Source organism: Pipistrellus kuhlii, unplaced genomic scaffold (genome assembly GCF_014108245.1).
Source record: "Pipistrellus kuhlii isolate mPipKuh1 unplaced genomic scaffold, mPipKuh1.p scaffold_m20_p_6, whole genome shotgun sequence".
NCBI classification, from domain to species: Eukaryota; Metazoa; Chordata; class Mammalia; order Chiroptera; family Vespertilionidae; genus Pipistrellus; species Pipistrellus kuhlii.
The window spans coordinates 43,649,048-43,665,774 of record NW_023425562.1 but is presented as its reverse complement, the minus strand read 5'-3'; the positions used below and the strand labels follow the sequence as shown (position 1 = coordinate 43,665,774).

The following is a 16,727-nucleotide window of genomic DNA, read 5'->3' as shown; positions in this document are numbered from 1 at the left end:
TTTGTGCTTCCTAAGATATGAAAATGACCTGTGCGGAAGAGCCCAATCTTATTTTCTTTTGAGAGCTTTCTCACCAAACAGATGCACTTTATCAGTCAAAATATTACAGTTTCAGTGGGTAAAACATCACAAGGCCATTTTCTAAAACCAAACTAAGCTGCATTGGCTCTGGCATGTTATCATTAGGAAGATAGAGAAGGGGCGGCTGGAATTCGGCCAACACTTTTGATCCTCTGATGGGAGCAGAATGAAAAGAGTCTTGCTTGTTTCATTTTTAGACAAACCTGAAAATCTGAAGAGTCTTTACCAACACCAGCCACCTAGACTTTCAATGCACAGTATCTGCCTGCATTCAATCCTTGCTACTTCAAAGGATATTTAGAAAACACAAATAATGAAGTAGACACAGTGATACAGAAATCCAGAAGGCATGAACCCTGCCCTCCAGCAGGTCATGAACAACTACGTGGACATGAATCCCAACTGTAGGATTCCAGAAGGCTTCCTGCATGGACCAGGGGGAGGTGACATTTGACCTGAACCTTCACTAAAAGCTCCACGCACACTGTACATGGCAGCATTCTGGAGAGGAAAGAGCTAGAACTGTCACTGAGCTGTGCTTCTTCGTGGCTGGGGTGCTAATAATTTTACCTTGTTTTTAATCCATCTGATATTTGAGGGGTTTCCTGGCCAGATTCCTTTTTTGAGACCTCGACCACTGTCAACATAAGAAACATCCAAACCTGTGTAAGGGTTTATTTGAGCCAAACTGATGACATATGCCGAGGAGCAAGATCTCAAATGCTCCTGAGAATAACAATTTTGCAGTTTCTTTTATGCATTTGAAATTAAGGGGGGAATGTAAGAAGATTACATGAAGGTGGGAGAGGAAAGCAAAGCAGGAATTCGATTACAGGATAGTTGGCAAGATTATGTATTCTTTTGAGGGTGGTCACGTTCTAGAAGGAGGGGTTTGAAAAAGAGACATTTAAAATGTGTGGACCTAGATGCACAAAACAATGGCTAGAACTTGCTGAAGAAGTTACACCATGACCACCCAATTCAGAATTTATGATCTGATCATCCTTCAAACACTTTTTTCCCATCTACAGTATTTAATATCACTCTATTCAGTGAACATTCAGTAAAAAGAAAAGGAATTCCCTGTCTTTCCCATCCTGAAGTAGGAAGCCTTCCTTCAAACCTTTACAATTTCTCTAGAAATATGATTATCCCCATGGTTACAGGGGAAATAAGCTTCCAGATAAAGAAATTTGGATGCTAAGTAATATTCTCAATCACTTCCACCCTTTGGGTACTACAATTCATAAAATTCCATGAAGGAAATGACTCTCATTTCTCATGAAGTTCCCACGGGGAAATCACCGTGAGCTACAGTTATGAAAGTGATATCCTTTTGCTTAACCCCAATCCTCCCCTTTGTCAAGGGCCTTTGCCATCTCTGCATAGCAAGACAGTTCTTTCTCGTCTGGAAAACGTGTGCAGGCCAGGTGGCAATGTGAGCACACGACTTGTCTCTGTTACATTCGTTCTTGGACACTAGGGACTGCTTTATTCAACTTGATATTCCCCAGAGAGTATTAAAAAAAATAAATAGTGAGAAAATAAATATTATGGAGATATCTATTGACAGAGATCAGAAACTTCTGAGTAAAGATCTGGAGAGTAAATATTTTAAGGTATACAGTCTTTATCATAACTCTTCAACTCTGCTGTTGTAATCGGAAAACAGCCTTAGAAAATCCATGAACAAATGGGCATGGCTGTGTTGCAATAAAACTTTACTTACAAATATAAGTGACAATGCAGATTTGGTCCACAGGCCATAAATCTCAGGATATTATCTAAATTTCCATATGGCACATGTGCTTTTCAATAATAAGATAAACTGCAGAGTATATAACCATTCAAGAGTCAGTGTTTGCTTTTTGGGTGTTTTTTTGTTTGTTTGTTTGTGTATTTTTTCAACTCCACATGAATGAATTCACTAACATACATACACACAACAGGAAAACACCTACAGAAATTAGCTATTACTCTAAGTGTAGGTCACAGTCACTTATTTGTACATCATATTCCTTTAAAGGAACAATTCTTATCCTCAAAAATGAGGATAGTCGTTTTGCCCTTTACATCATCATTATTAAATAAACTTGATACAATATCTCAGAGCTATTGAGGGAAGAAAGGGTTCTGGGCTGGGGCCCTTTCCTGGAAAGAGGGAATGAACGCCCCAATCCCACCTCACACATGCTGTCTACCAGATCATTTGGTCTCTGACTTTACTGCTAAGTTCTTTCCAAAGGTTATTAATGCAGAGTGGGGTGCTCCTTTCTCTTGATGACCCTTTGGAAAACATCCAGCTCCAGAAAGCACAACAGAATCTCAAAAGCCCAGCAAACACGCAGAGAAGTATAGGGTAGCTACAGGAATTTGATGAAAACAAGATGTCCCAGCCTGTCACCGTGGGCTGATTAAAGAGTGCCCCGCCCATCATTACTGGTCCCCTCACCATCAGGCTAACTTTTGTTTAAACTACAGTTTTGTTTTGTTTTTAAAAAAGGGTTAGATTTGAATTGTGGTGAAAACACAAAGGATGCAAAGTCCTAAGGTTAATTGCTTGGTTTGGAAAGATTTAACTTGTCCTTTCAGGTATGAGGAAATGCACAGCAAATGATATACAGATGAGCTAGTCTTAGGTGGAGATCTTCAAACTGCATCAGTTGTCCCCAGGGAGTCACGGAAGAGTTCTAGAGAGTTCTTGTAAAAAAGGTAAAAAATGAACTTTGAGCATTTCCAATTTCTTCTCTTCAACACCCTGACGAGGTATAAAAACAAACAACAACAACAAAAAACAACAAGCAGGCTTCTGTGCCTTAAGAAAACAAGAAACCATTGAAGGTACCAATGGGTAATCAAAAGGCAAGAGTTCAGATCTAGCACATTCAGCTTATAGGACTTGAGGCAAATCATCAGACTTTAATGCAACCTGTCCTCATTTTTAACACAGGGCTAACACACAATTTGTGGAGAAATCTGGAAATCAGAGTACATACAGTGGCCCGATTTATTTCCACAAATGTTCAGAGCCCATTGTGTGTCAGCGCTGGACAGTAGGACATGGAGATGCCACAGATTCTGAGCACTAAGAGCATGTAATCATCAGGGACAGCTGCCTCTTGCTCCCCCCCCCACACACACACACACACATACACACCAAACACTCTAGTGCCCAACTGTCCTCAGTCCCTCTCTTCTGTTTATTGGATTTCCTCCCCTTTGCCTTGTCACAATCCCTTATCATCAGTCACTCCTCATTGCAACATTCCCTTCTCCTCATTGTTCAGAACAGCCCTACCAAACAGGCTCTATGTACATGAAGTTTAATTCATATTTGATAAACTTCCAAATGGCTTAAAACACGTGGCAATAGAGCATAAGAATCTTACTGAAATCTTGGGTTGGGGTAAGACATATAAAAAATAAAGACTGGAGTTAAAAAGAGGAATAGACAATGAAAAGAAAGTATAAAGCTCGAGAGTAAGATTTCCAGAAAGGCTGTCCACTTCCTCTACCTCAGTCTTCAGGGAACATGGGTTGGATCATTTATGAGCTTCAAGGGAAAAAAATCACTGTAAAGTACACATGTGTCAGCATCCCCCTGGGAAGGCTAGGTGAGGGGATATCAAGAAACAGCATATCAGTGGAGAATACCTGATCTCTACTTTCTTTAGCCTTGTATTATACCTATAGAATACAAACCTGAAAAATGACTCACTAGAAAAAATAATGCACAAATCAACACATTTTAAGTTGAATCTATCTTGACAAAGATCACTTCTGAGACTTCATGAGTCCTTCCTTCTGGTTTCCAGCTTCTTTAATACCGAAAACTGCTACTCAAAATACATAATCTTTGAAGAGTCCGCCTCAAGATTTCCAGAGGTTTTGTGGAGCAAGTTAATGGGCTCATCTGAACCCATGTGTCTGGAACAATACCAACAAAATGCCTTTTAAATCAGCCATTCTAAAGTTAGCGTCTACGGAATGCTACTTCAGCATCAAGGAACGGGACCCTCTGCGTTTATTTCATCAGTCCCTGGCAGCATTCTGGGCACAACGAAAAGAAAATCGCGAGGAAAGAAAACTTTCAGAGCCTGCTTTGGGCCCCTTCGCATTCCTTTTTTAAGCATTACAAGACCGATCCTGGGCCCCAGATGCAGCTTTTGGATGTCAGATGCTGCAGGCAGATGTTTTTCCTTAAACCCGCTGTCTCTCTCAATCTGTTTATAGCTGTTTCCCTTTTACTTGCACCTCAAGTTCTTCCTGTTCACTGCACGTCCTAAAGATTTCTTCCCTCCACAGGCACAGGGGTATTTTTCTATCATTTGTTCTCCTTTCTGTAAGGCATGCATGCACCCACTCACTGGGTAACCTGTCCACCCATCACTGATGTGTTTTCTTCCTTGGCTATCTTCAAGAAGTATTGTAGTAGAAGTCCCATATAGATTAGGTCCCCAGCCCTAGCCAGTTTGGCTCAGTGGATAGAGGGTCAACCTGTGGACTGAAGGATCCCATGTTCGATTCAGGTCAAGGCACATGCCTGGGTTGCAGGCTTGATCCCCAGTAGGAGCGTGCAGGAGGCAGCCGATCAATGATTCTCTCTCATCACTGATGTTTCTCTCTCTCTCTCTCTCCCTCTCTTTTTCTCTCTGAAATCAATAAAAATATATTTTTAGATTAAGTCCCCAAAGGTAGTGGCAACAGAAAGTGTTTGGTTTTCCTAAGATGGAAAAACTGAGGTCACATGACTGGCATTAGCCTCTTAAATCAACTGAGTATCAACTGTTGGGTTCCCATGATGAGGTCGGAGCTCTTTATTCACACCTGCATACCTTTGTTCTGGGCTTGGGGGTGCTCCTCGAACAAGTCAGACTAAGGATCTTCATTGTAAGTCAATTACACACTCCATGGCAGCCAAACCAACCAGTAGATTTAAGATTTCCAACTGCACTGTGGAATCAAACAGAGTATGATCTAGAGGTGTGGCTATTTCTCACCCATCAAGGTGCCAGGGACCAGGGCATTTCTTGGTGGTGATGAAATAGTTCTGTATCCTGATGGCAGATTTTGCTCATCAAAAATTATCCCCCAAATCATCTCTCATGGCTTCTCCTCTTCTTATAGATCTGGGAGTAAAGCAACATCTCCTGTGATACTCTGGTTGCAATTCCTAAGCCCCCTCCCCAGTTAGCAGACATCACCCTCTGGTCTTCCACCACTTTATTTCCTAGCTTACTTATTTATCATCTGTGTCTCTGCATTCAAATATGAGCTCCATGAGCAGCTTGTCCTCCCTGCTTACCAGGGTGTCCCCAACACTGAGGACAGGGCAGTATTTGTTCTCTGGATGACTGAAGAGATGAGTGAAACATGTCCAAAGCAATGGCCTGTTATCAGACTAGGCAATTCTCAAACACATAGATCGCTATGAAATGATGCAGATCATTATGAAATGACAAGTGTGTCAAAATCATCTTATGTTTGGCTAAAGTAGGGGTGTCGAACTCAATCAGAGAAGGGGCCAAAATCTAAAATCCAGCCTAAATCGCGGGCCGAATGGTTTACTGAACAGTCATAAACTGTCATTGTGATGGAACACAGCGGAGTGCAGTGATGACAGCGCGGTGCGGGCCACATTGCAAGGCCTGGCGGGACGGATTTGGCCCGCGGGCCTTGTGTTTGACACATGTGGGCTAAAGGATTACACATGACAAAAATTTGAGTGGTGTCTTAAATGTTAGTAAGAGTTATGAGAATCCCAATGAGAAGGGAATTCTTATTGAATTCTTATTGAATTTTCTGAGGTAGAAAGACCAGCAGGTAAGTGGATAGCTGGGAAGATAGGTACAAATGTAGACATCCAAATACACATACCCATTTCCTCATCTCCAAACATGATCTGAGTAGTACTTCCTGTACTCTAGTAAGTCATCCTGCAATGAATGGGAGTCCTCTATGAGGACAGAAGCAGAAAAGCATCAGGGAGACAGGGATGGCGGACACAGGTAAGCAGAGAGAAGAAAGAGCCCCCGTGTGACGCTGACAGGGTCTGGAATGATATCATCACCTTCACCATGCGGTTTCACAAGGGCTGTGAGAGGTCAGAGTGAGGACTGCCTTTGCCACCAAGTCACCAGGCTACACCTCGCCTCCAGGTTGCTGAGACCTGACAGTCTTCTGACCTGTTCTTGAACCCATTGCCTCATGGTACCATAGACTCCTGGAAGGTCAGGTCTGGAAGTGTTCTTAGAAATAATCCTACAGCAAAGGTCAGCCCTGAAATGAGGTCTGTCTTCCCCGAAACAAGTCACATCACCTTTCAAAATAGGCGAGGCTTTGGACAACCCACCAGACATCCGAAGGGAATTCTTAGCGGGCTGTGCTTTCAGATGTGGTGAAATGTTTTAAATAAATGGCTAACCTTACATGTATCTGCTTTAAGGAGGTGGGGAAAAAAACTCCCTCAAAAGACCTCTTAAAATCCCAGGAATAAGAACAAGGATGCTAGTGACCCCCTGACTCTGAAAGTATACGCGGAGCCAAGCAGCCTGAAGTGAGTCTTCTGATACCAAAGTCAGCCGTGCTCCCTGACTCCCCTTCATTTCACGCTTCTCTTAAAAGAAAACAGACCGGACTGTTTCAGTAAATAACAAAAGGTCAGAGAAATGCTACTCACAACATGAGCAAAATAACGGCACAACCTGCCAAAACGTTTCCTAAGGCCTAACAGGCGGAAAAAGCCAGCGGTATAGCAGTGCACAGATCTGACTGATGAGGAGAAAGGTTCATCCCCATAACATCGGCCCTAAGCAAAACCTGCTCATATTTCATCAATAAGAAATTCAAATATAGATTCTGCCAGCAGGTTCACCCAGCACTTCACTATCACACCCCTCATAAAGAAGCAGGGTGCCTACGGTGTGGTTTGTTGTTTGAGGCTCCTCTCCTCAGGTTATATTCTGACTGTAGAGCTGAGTGTCGATGGGGCAGGGAAACGATGATGTCCTCAGAACTCAAGCTCAGTCAGTTTTGTAGAATCTCCTCCTGGATGAAAGGTCCACCTCATTTCACTTCAACCACCTGACGGTGGGCCCTGCATGTGTGTGTCACCTTCAGAATTTCTCTGAGGTGAACAGGATGCAAACAGCATTAAGAGCTTGAGCGAGCCGAGACCAGTTTGGCTCAATGGATAGAGCGTCGGCTTGAGGACTGAAGGGTCCCGGGTTCGATTCCGGTCAAGGGCATGTACCTTGGTTGCGGGTATATCCCCAGTAGGGGGTATGCAAGAGGCAGCTGATCGATGACTCTCTCTCATCGATGTTTCTAACTCTCTATCTCTCTCCCTTCCTCTCTGTACAAAATCAATAAAATATATTAAAAAAAAAAAAAAAAAAAAAAAAAAAAAGAGCTTGAGCGAGAAGAAGAAGAGAAAAAAACAAAAACACATCCAGGGCAGAGACCAGCTCTCTCACCACAAGATTCTGCTCCAGCTGATGCTGCCGGATGTCATCTCCCTGGGCATCCCTGTACTTAGCCGCACAGACAACACCCCACACAAAGCAATGACTGCTCTTATTCATCTCTGGCTTGACAGAGCCTTACAAGTAGTCAACGTCCAGCACCTTCAGTGGGTCGATTCAATGGCATTCATATTGTACCACATTCCTGGTTTAAAACTAAGGGGCAGTATTTTTCTTTTTCTTTTTCTTTTTTCTTTTTTTTCAAATTAACTCCCAGGAAATACTAGCCTGGCAAGATGTTACTTAGGTACAACATAATTCTGATTCCATGATGAAATGCACTCGGGAAATGCTTCATACAATTACTAGAACCTCCAATTTCCCCACTTTGGAATCGTAATGCATATGAGCGTAGGAGAAATTCTGAGGCCTGCAGGAAGGAAACCTGTTGAAGTTAGCATTTCCCAAGTGATTTCAGAAACTTTTTATCAATGAATACCTATCAGCATCCTAAGGAACTAGTGTTTGGTAGAGGACACAGTCAGGAAAGCTACCTTAGAGTAATTGCTGATACATGGCTAATCATATGTACTCTGTCCTTTTAAGTCCAATTCATTCTTTCTTCATGCTATGTCATTGTGGTCGGTACTGCCCACATAACACCCTATTATTAGTTTCTTATTCTTTAACAATATCACAGACTCCCAGAATATCAGATCTGGAAGTGTTCTTAGAGATAATGACAAGGTAAAGGTCAACCCTGAATTTAACAGAATTGTTAACCAAAGCCCCCTCGATGAAGGGACTGGCCTAGGATGTCATAATACAATATATCTGGCACCCTAATGGCAAGGGAATTTTTCACACTCCTATGCTCTGTCTCCCCACCCACACTGTAGACAGGGGTTACAGCAGTGGCTCCCCAATGGTCAAGAGAAGGGACTGGATGAGAAGAGAAGCCACTTGAACGCCCACTGACGGTCATGCACTTGCACCCCCATCCTCTCACTTAATTCTTACACAACTCCGTGGGTTGGTATTTGAAAGATGAGGAAGCTCAAGGCCACACAGTAAGCAAGTAGCCAGGATATGAGCCAAGAATAGTTTGACTCCAAAACATACTCCTGCTAGTATATGAAACTCCTTCCACAAAGAGGCCCTCAATAAAAGCACGTTGAATTACATATTAAACCAGGAATTTGCATATCTGAAATTAGAGGCAGAGACTCTTGCAGCTAAGGCTGCAAGGACGCACATAAAGCGAGCCTTTGTTCTCTATCAAAATCTTCTATCATCTGTGAATATAAAGAAGATAGGGCATTTTTTTAATTCACTGGTAATGAAGTGAAAGTTTTTAATTAACAAAGTTGAATCAAGTTAACCAAGTAATGAGAACAAAATTCTGGTGTTATTGAATATCACAAATAATATGATCAATTAATGTTAAAATTTACTGACTTCTTTCAAGTGTCAATTCACTTGGTTATAGCTCATGAAATCTGTGATGGGCACGAGTCCAGTTAATATGATGATGATGGTGGTGAGTGGTATATTTTCATTTTATATACAAAAAACATATATTGTCTAAAATTGCTGTGGTCCAAATATTATAGAAAAAGGAAATTTTCTTCAGATTTAATCAAGTGATGAACTCTGAGAGTGTTCTTTTTCAAATTCATCTCATTTATTTAAATTCAAACCCCTTTATTTTAATTTTTGAGGTATTTTGAACATTAGTTAAGTGATTTATTCTACTTACTGGTAGATTTACTATCTTTTGAAGAATTTCTGAAGCAACATGTGGTCCACACATCTAAGTAAAATATTAAAATATTAAAAATGACGATAATAAACCAACAACAAGTAATAGTCACAACTCCATAAATAATCAATGTTTTTAAAGAAAAACCTGGCTTGGGAAAATTTATAGTGCTCTTTAAAATAATTAATGTGCAATTCAGCTTGGATACCATAGACTTTCAATACTGGCAGAAGGGGATTTTTAACATTAGTATTTAAAAGTCAACCATGATTATATAACCTTAAGAGAAAGAATGACCAAAGATGCCATTCTATATTTGAATGTCATATTATATTTGAATGTCATTTTTTAGTCAGTGTTAGGTCGTGAATTTTAACAATAGGTTTACCTTTGGGAAATTAAAAACTAAAACAAGTTACAAGGGTAAATTTACGTCTCTACCAACTTTTTTTTTTCCTTCTGAAATCAGAGTAATGCCAATTTTCCTAATACTTCAAAAAAAAAATCAATAACATCTTTGTTCACTAAGATTATTAGATACAATGACGTAAAAGTTCATGAGGAAACAGAGCTTATTATACCTTGATCATGAGTGTTATGGTTTATCAACAGAAAATTTACTTTCAAGTGAACTGACAACTGCTATTTGACAGGCTCCCTATCTGCATATGTCCTCATGTCTTAGTGGAGGAACTCCTATAAGAAATAGCATTTGCCTTGTGGCTCAGTGGTTAAGCATTGACTTATGAACCAGGAGGTCATGGGTCAATTCCTGGGAGGGGCATATGCCCAGGTTGCAGGTTTGATACCCAGTGTAGGGCATGCAGGAGGCAGCCAGTTTGTGATTCTCTCTCATCATTGATGTTTCTATCTCTCTCTCCCTCTCTCTTTCTCTCTGAAATTATATATATATATATATATATATATATATATATATATATATATTTTTTTTTTTTAATTAAAAAAAAAGAAATAGTCTTTCAATACCTCCCATATCCAAGTAACCTGAAAGGGTTGGCTCTGCACAGGTTCCGCAGAGAAAAAGCCATCAAATCTATACCTGGGATAAAATAAGTAGCAGCAGAAATTAAGAAGGAAACAGAAAAGGCAAATAATTAGCTTCCTAGTACCTGCTATTCCAGATCTGATATTTTTAAAAGTGAGTGTACAGACAACAGATACCACCTCCATAAACAAAAACCTATTTTAATGGTAATGGAATTATTCCTGCAATGAACAGTCTGAATTTCCTCCTCGTTTTCCAAAATAATAGCTGCTGCTTACAGAGTCTGTAATGCATGCCAGGTACTGTTCTAAGAACTTGGTTCATAATAACGCACGACAACACTTATGAGGAAGGTGCTTTGTAATATGCACTTTGCAGGTGAGCAAAAGGAAGCATCAAGAACCAGGGAGGAAAGGGCAGAGAAGATGTCTGGATCCAGAACCCCTGGTTTGGGTCCATGCTGCTAAGACCTGACACTCTACTGACCAGTTAGGAATTTCACTGGGTTTACTATTCTGACACATTTGGATAAGAGGCTTGGTCAAGGCAGTTAATAGCAGGTTCTCATATAAGAAAATGTTTCAATATTCAGAGAAGGGTTAAAATAGTCTGTGATTCTGCCACTGGAGCACAGAACCAGAGAGACCTCCCCAGGAGCTGTCTGTGGGCTATTTCAAAACATCAGTGGCCAGGGTGAACCCCTCCTTCAGCACATGATCCATTTTCAGTGTCAACTGGGGAAGAAAGCCATTAGAGATGGACAGTAGAGCCCTCTACGATTTTTTCTTTCACATTCCAGATATGAATAATTTAATTGCCAGCGTTAAAGAGTTGTCTGTGTTTTAGGAAAATGAGATTTTTATTTGGGATTCCCCAGTATATTAGAAAGATGATTCTTAGTATAATTGTGGGCAAGAAGGAAATAATATACATATTTGTGGCTATGAGCAGCTAACCAGAAAAAAAAAAAAAAGGAAAGAAACTGTCTGGACTTGCACAGCTCCAAAAAGGGCTGGATGTTTGCTTTTTTTTCCACACGAGTAAGCACTTATTTCTTATCGGGGAGGATTCGTTTCCCACCTGTGTCTTTGACGTTCATGAAATGCATATAAAGTGACTGTTTATTTTCCACCCACGGGAAGCTGAAGTTATTCTTTCTCTGGGCTTTAGTTTTAGGACTCACAATTTGTTTGGCAAGCTTCGGCGTGAGAGAAAGCTTCCTTTTATGTACAGCAGACTCCCGACGACTTAGAATGTTTGTTTGGGAGTTAAAGGGATGCCTGGTGTTTTTCTGTTTTATAACAATTACCATGTACAACGTGACCAGACAAAAACCAAAATGTGCTCCAACTGAATTCCATCTTCCTCATGAGTACTCCTCCCCATGGGCACCATGATCACTGACGCCTGGTTTTTTGTTTTTTTGGTTTGGTGTTTTTTTTTTGGTTTTTTTTATTCAACGTGATCGCTTATATTATCTATTAAGACATATATTCCAAATATGGGTTCTGGAAAACATGCCGTCTGTGGCACAACTTTGAGTTGTGCTGTCCTTATACTTCACACTGAGTGTTAGATTTCAACTCCAGTGAAGACTGGATCTTCAAGAGAACTGCCACAGGCATCATCCTGATGGCACACTCCCTATATCAGTACAAAAACCCCTGGATGGGAACAAAGACAGCAAGGCAAGAGGCCTTCCGAAGGCCAAGGGGAACCAGGACAGAGATGAATGGAGAAGGGGTGGGATGCAAGCTAAAGAACACGGGCCCTGCCTGGACCTGGATCTGGTGCAAGGTAGGAACCGCTCCCTACCCCCCAGCTGTGAAGTGCATAGACCTGAGGAGCCTAGGGTTACAAGACTGATTCCTTGGAAGAGCACCTAGAAGAATCAAGCACTGGGTAGGTCTGGTCTGATTCCCTGATTCGGCAGTCAAGATCATGTTCCCTATTTTACTGATAACACAGTTAAGGTCCAACAGAGCTAAATGATACAGAGCTAGAACAGTATAAGACCAGTGCCTTCTCCAGCTCCAGAAATGAGAGCCAGGGTTTTTCTGGATCTCATGTTATGAATCACCAATGAAACAGGATGGCACTGTGGACAGCTCCATCCAGAGCATTACTTCTAATAACAATGCTGCGGGTTCAGAGCCCCTTCCTCCTCCACTGAAACTGGGCTGTGCCCAGGAGCAGGACAGCCATCTACCTCCATGGCTTGGAGCACAGAGACCTCCAGGGACACAAGTCTCTGTGCTTCTAATAGGAAAGCCAGCTTTGATTTATTGGACCATTCAGTTCTTCAAACCCTGACGTGGTCTGGTGTGAATTTTGAAAGTCAAGAATGTGGATCCAGACAGACGCCACTTACTAGCCAGGATAGGTGCTGTGGCTCTAAGAACTGGGCTTCCTTTTCTCACTTTGCAACTCACTTGCTGAGTAAACTTGGGCTACTTGCTTCTTAGCCTTGGATTCCCCTTGCATAAAAAAGTGGGAAAATGAATCTCATGACCTCTCAGGGGTAGTATGAAGATGGCCCAATTGATGTTTTAAACCTCATGGTCTTAGGATAGCATGCGTGCTCTACAGGATCATCCATTAAAACCGTCTGTGGTTGGTTAGGGACACACACACCAATATTTCTTACCAAGAATTAAAAAAAAGGCAAGAAATTAATTCTGTTTTTATTTGGGGGTAATTTCACAAAATGTCATATTAAAACATTAACATTCTGAAGCCTAAATTCCATTGAATGTAGCAAAGGAACATAATAAAACTTGGTAACATCAATATCCCAATCTGTAAGTTCCTTAAGGAGATGAATAAATTAACCAGATGGTTAATTAATTAAGTATATTTGATGGGACAAATACAGTCACTCATCTCATTCTGTTTTAAATTTAGTTTGAGAATACTGTAAAAAAAACAACACAAAAATGCTGCCATCCTGCATCTGTTGAATGCTAAGTTTGCCAGTTTTTACCGTACCTCAGTTACAGAATACATATGGGCAGGTACTGTTTTGTGACCAAATTATTTAACTTTAAGATATTAAGACAGAGTTAAGCGGTAACTTAATTAAAGGCTACATATACAAAGATGATAAGTCTTAAATTTTTCTCCTGCCCAACACCCCGAATTTGTGAACTGGCTAGTTAGCCTGGCATAGGGGTACACACTTAGGGGACAGGTCTATTATAGCTAGGGGCTACACAAAAAAAGGTAATAAACCTTTCCACCACACACAGGGCCTGCCCCCTGGTCTTGAGCATCTTCCTTCTCAAGCTTTAATGAATCCACTTAACCAGCCACAATATAAGTGACATAATTAACTGTTGTGCTCAACATCCATTAAAACCAAGCACATCCATTAAAACCATGGGCTGACCCAGGACAACCTTCCTCCAGACTGTTTTCACCAATCTACCCAAAATGGGAAACGTTAGAAAAGATAGTGAAGTTTTTTTAAGATGAAATTCATTCAATTTTACAATATATAGTGTAATTTTGATTCTGAAGTTATGTCCTTCCTAGTTTTTGGTGTTCAGTGTTCTTTTTTTAAAATACAATTTTATTGTTGATAGTACTACAGATATCTCCCATTTCCCCCTGTTCATCCCTCTCCTACTCAATGCTCTTTATTTTACCAGTGAAAGTAAGTAGTAGGTAATTTCTTAATATTCCAAAAAGGCAAAGTAAAAAGTTAGCATTTCTATAATATGTTGGCCCTTAAATTAAAAGAAAAAACAAACAAAAGTTTGATGATCACTGCCTTAGAATGAGTCACCTGCAGAAAACTACTCATAAAGAACGAAGATCCACATAGGTATTTTTTCATGTGATCGAATATTTAATCCTAGTAAGACACAAAGCTCTATTTCAATATGTGATGCAAAAAGATTTCAAAAGCTGTACTAATAAAAGGGATTTCCAAACTGAGCTAGAAAAAGTGTGCTGCCATCTGAAGTCAAACACAAAACGTACTATACAAACATACATTGCATTGTCCTTCCTCATATGGTACAAAGCATTTTAATTAAAACCCACAGGGCATACAAAGGCAATATAATCCAGCAGACATCATCATAATAATAAAGAATGAAAACACTGTTGACGGGTTTGCCACCTGTAGATGCCCTCTATGCAAGCTGTAGTGTAGACAAATATTGGTTCTGCATCTGAGGACAGATGGCAGAGGATTTAACCATGCAACCAACCCAAAGGAACCCAGGTGTTACCAATCTTGGCACTAGTTGACAGATGCTAGGAGGTGGGAAAGGGAGGGAGTCACAAGAGCTCATGTTTTCATTGTTTCAATAAGTAATTAAGTGATGCTCTCTATAGTACAAGAAATGAAGCTGCAAAAATTTCTTTGAAATGTAAGCAATGTCCTTTAAGGGGAGGGGCTAGGAAAGGTGACACATACCATGGAGAGCAGCAGCTCAGGGAAGAGATGGGCTGAATGGAGAGAACCTCATCTATCCCAGAAGGAACTTAACAATGTCAAATGCTTATGAACTCGGAAAGAGTGGGGTGATGGGTTGAGTTGCATCCCCCCAAAAAGATATATTCACGTCCCAACCCTGGTCCCTGTGAACTCGACCTTTATGGATAAATAGGGTCATTGGGATGGGCTCTCATCCAATGAATGGTGTCCTCATAAGAGGAGTAAAACACCATGTGACAACAGACACAGAGAGAGAACAGTTTGTGGTGACAGAGAAAGAAACTGGAGAGCCACAGCTATGAGCCAAGGACCAAGGATAGACGGCCACCACCGGAAGTGGAAGAGACCAGGCAGGGTCCTTCCCTGGAGCCTTCACAGGCAGCGTGGCCCTGCCCACGCCTGGATTTGGGACTTCCAGGCTCCAGGAAAGTGGGAGAAAACATTTCTACTGCTTTAAGCCCCCCCAGTTTGCGTATACTAGTATGAATGGTATACATACATTATTTAAAGATAAGAAGGCAATCACTAAAAGAACTTTAAAAAAGAGTGGGAGGGTGCAAAGGATATTGCCTGTGGGAAGTGGGTCTGAGAGAGAAGAGGAAAATATGGAGGCCATTATATTTTATTAATAAATGCCTTCCAGACTCTTTGATTTTTTTAAACCACACAGGTATTCCTTTGATCTTAAAAATGTATAGATAAAATATCACTGCGATGTCCTGATCAGCTTTCTCCATGTCCCCCTGGCCTGGTCCCTACCCTGCAGTGGACACTCCCTAGACACAGTGCCCAGCTCTCTTCAGGGAGGGCTGAAGCTGAGCAGGGAGGGAGGGAGCCAGGAGGCAGTGTCTGAATGTGCTCACACGCCTGCTGTGCACATCTCGAAATCAAACACAAAGTATTTTGGGACTTTCTGTGGGTTTGTATCATCGATGATGGTAATTTTCCCTGTTGACTAGGGTGATAAAGAATCAACTATAATGAAAACAGAGAGAATACCAGAGAGCTTGTCACTAGCTTCCTTTGTAGATTATCATGCAAAACAATGCCTGACAAAGATTTCAGTGATGAGGTTATGCACTATCAGGAAAACCTCACAATAGGCCTTCATCACAAATGTTTGCTCATCAAATTGTATTTAACCCACAAAAGCAATGCTCAGTGCTCCCCCGTGGCCTGGACCTTCGATCTGTGCTGTGGGTTGTGAGTGTCCGGCCCTAAGAAGTCCCATGCCCATTGCTCACTCTAAGAAGAAAGCTCACATTGAACCCAGCAGCCTGTACTGTTGTGACAAGCTGTGTTGTCACCTCCCCCATGAACAAGCCTATTGATGACTGTGGGACCTAGAGCTAGAGCACCAGCCCCCTTTGCAGAAAGAGCAGGAGGCATGTCAGTGTTCCTAGCCCGCCCTGGAGAGAGGAAGAGGATGCAGAGGTTACAAACACACTGTGTGGGCGCAGGGCCTCTGCCAGGTCCATCTTCACGCGGCTACCTGAGGGCAGCTGGAAAGCACCTTGCCATTTGTTGGCTGGAAACAATGAGATCTAACAGCTATCACATGGATGAACATTTGGGAGGTGGGACAAAGGGTAGTGTTTTATCAGGAGCAACACCCTAATTGCAGTTAATACACTGCCCAAAGGGAAACAGTTTGCTTTCACCCTCAGCCCAGCCTTAGGTTTCCATGGGTAACATCTCCCTGCCACCCAGGGGGTATCTTCCCTATCCACTAGGCTATCACACACACACACACACACACACACACACACACACACACACACACTCAGCAAGTCTGCCCTTCTGAGCTGCAGATGCCAAGATGAGCCAGGATGGGCTTCCCATGAGAAAACAAGTCACAACCCACAAAGACACTGCACATGTGCATCAGTATTGGACACAATGCATAGAATGGCTCCGTTTTCATGATGTGACATCTCATAGAGCTCTCCCTCCAGGCCCGCAGAGGGA

The 16,727-nt window shown here is 41.6% G+C and overlaps 1 protein-coding gene across 4 annotated transcripts in view; it reads right to left on the bottom strand.

Moving 5' to 3' along the window:
• BCL2 (BCL2 apoptosis regulator) overlaps positions 1 to 16,727 on the bottom strand; it is a 167,222-nt gene that overhangs the window by 95,754 nt on the left and 54,741 nt on the right. The window lies entirely within an intron of this gene.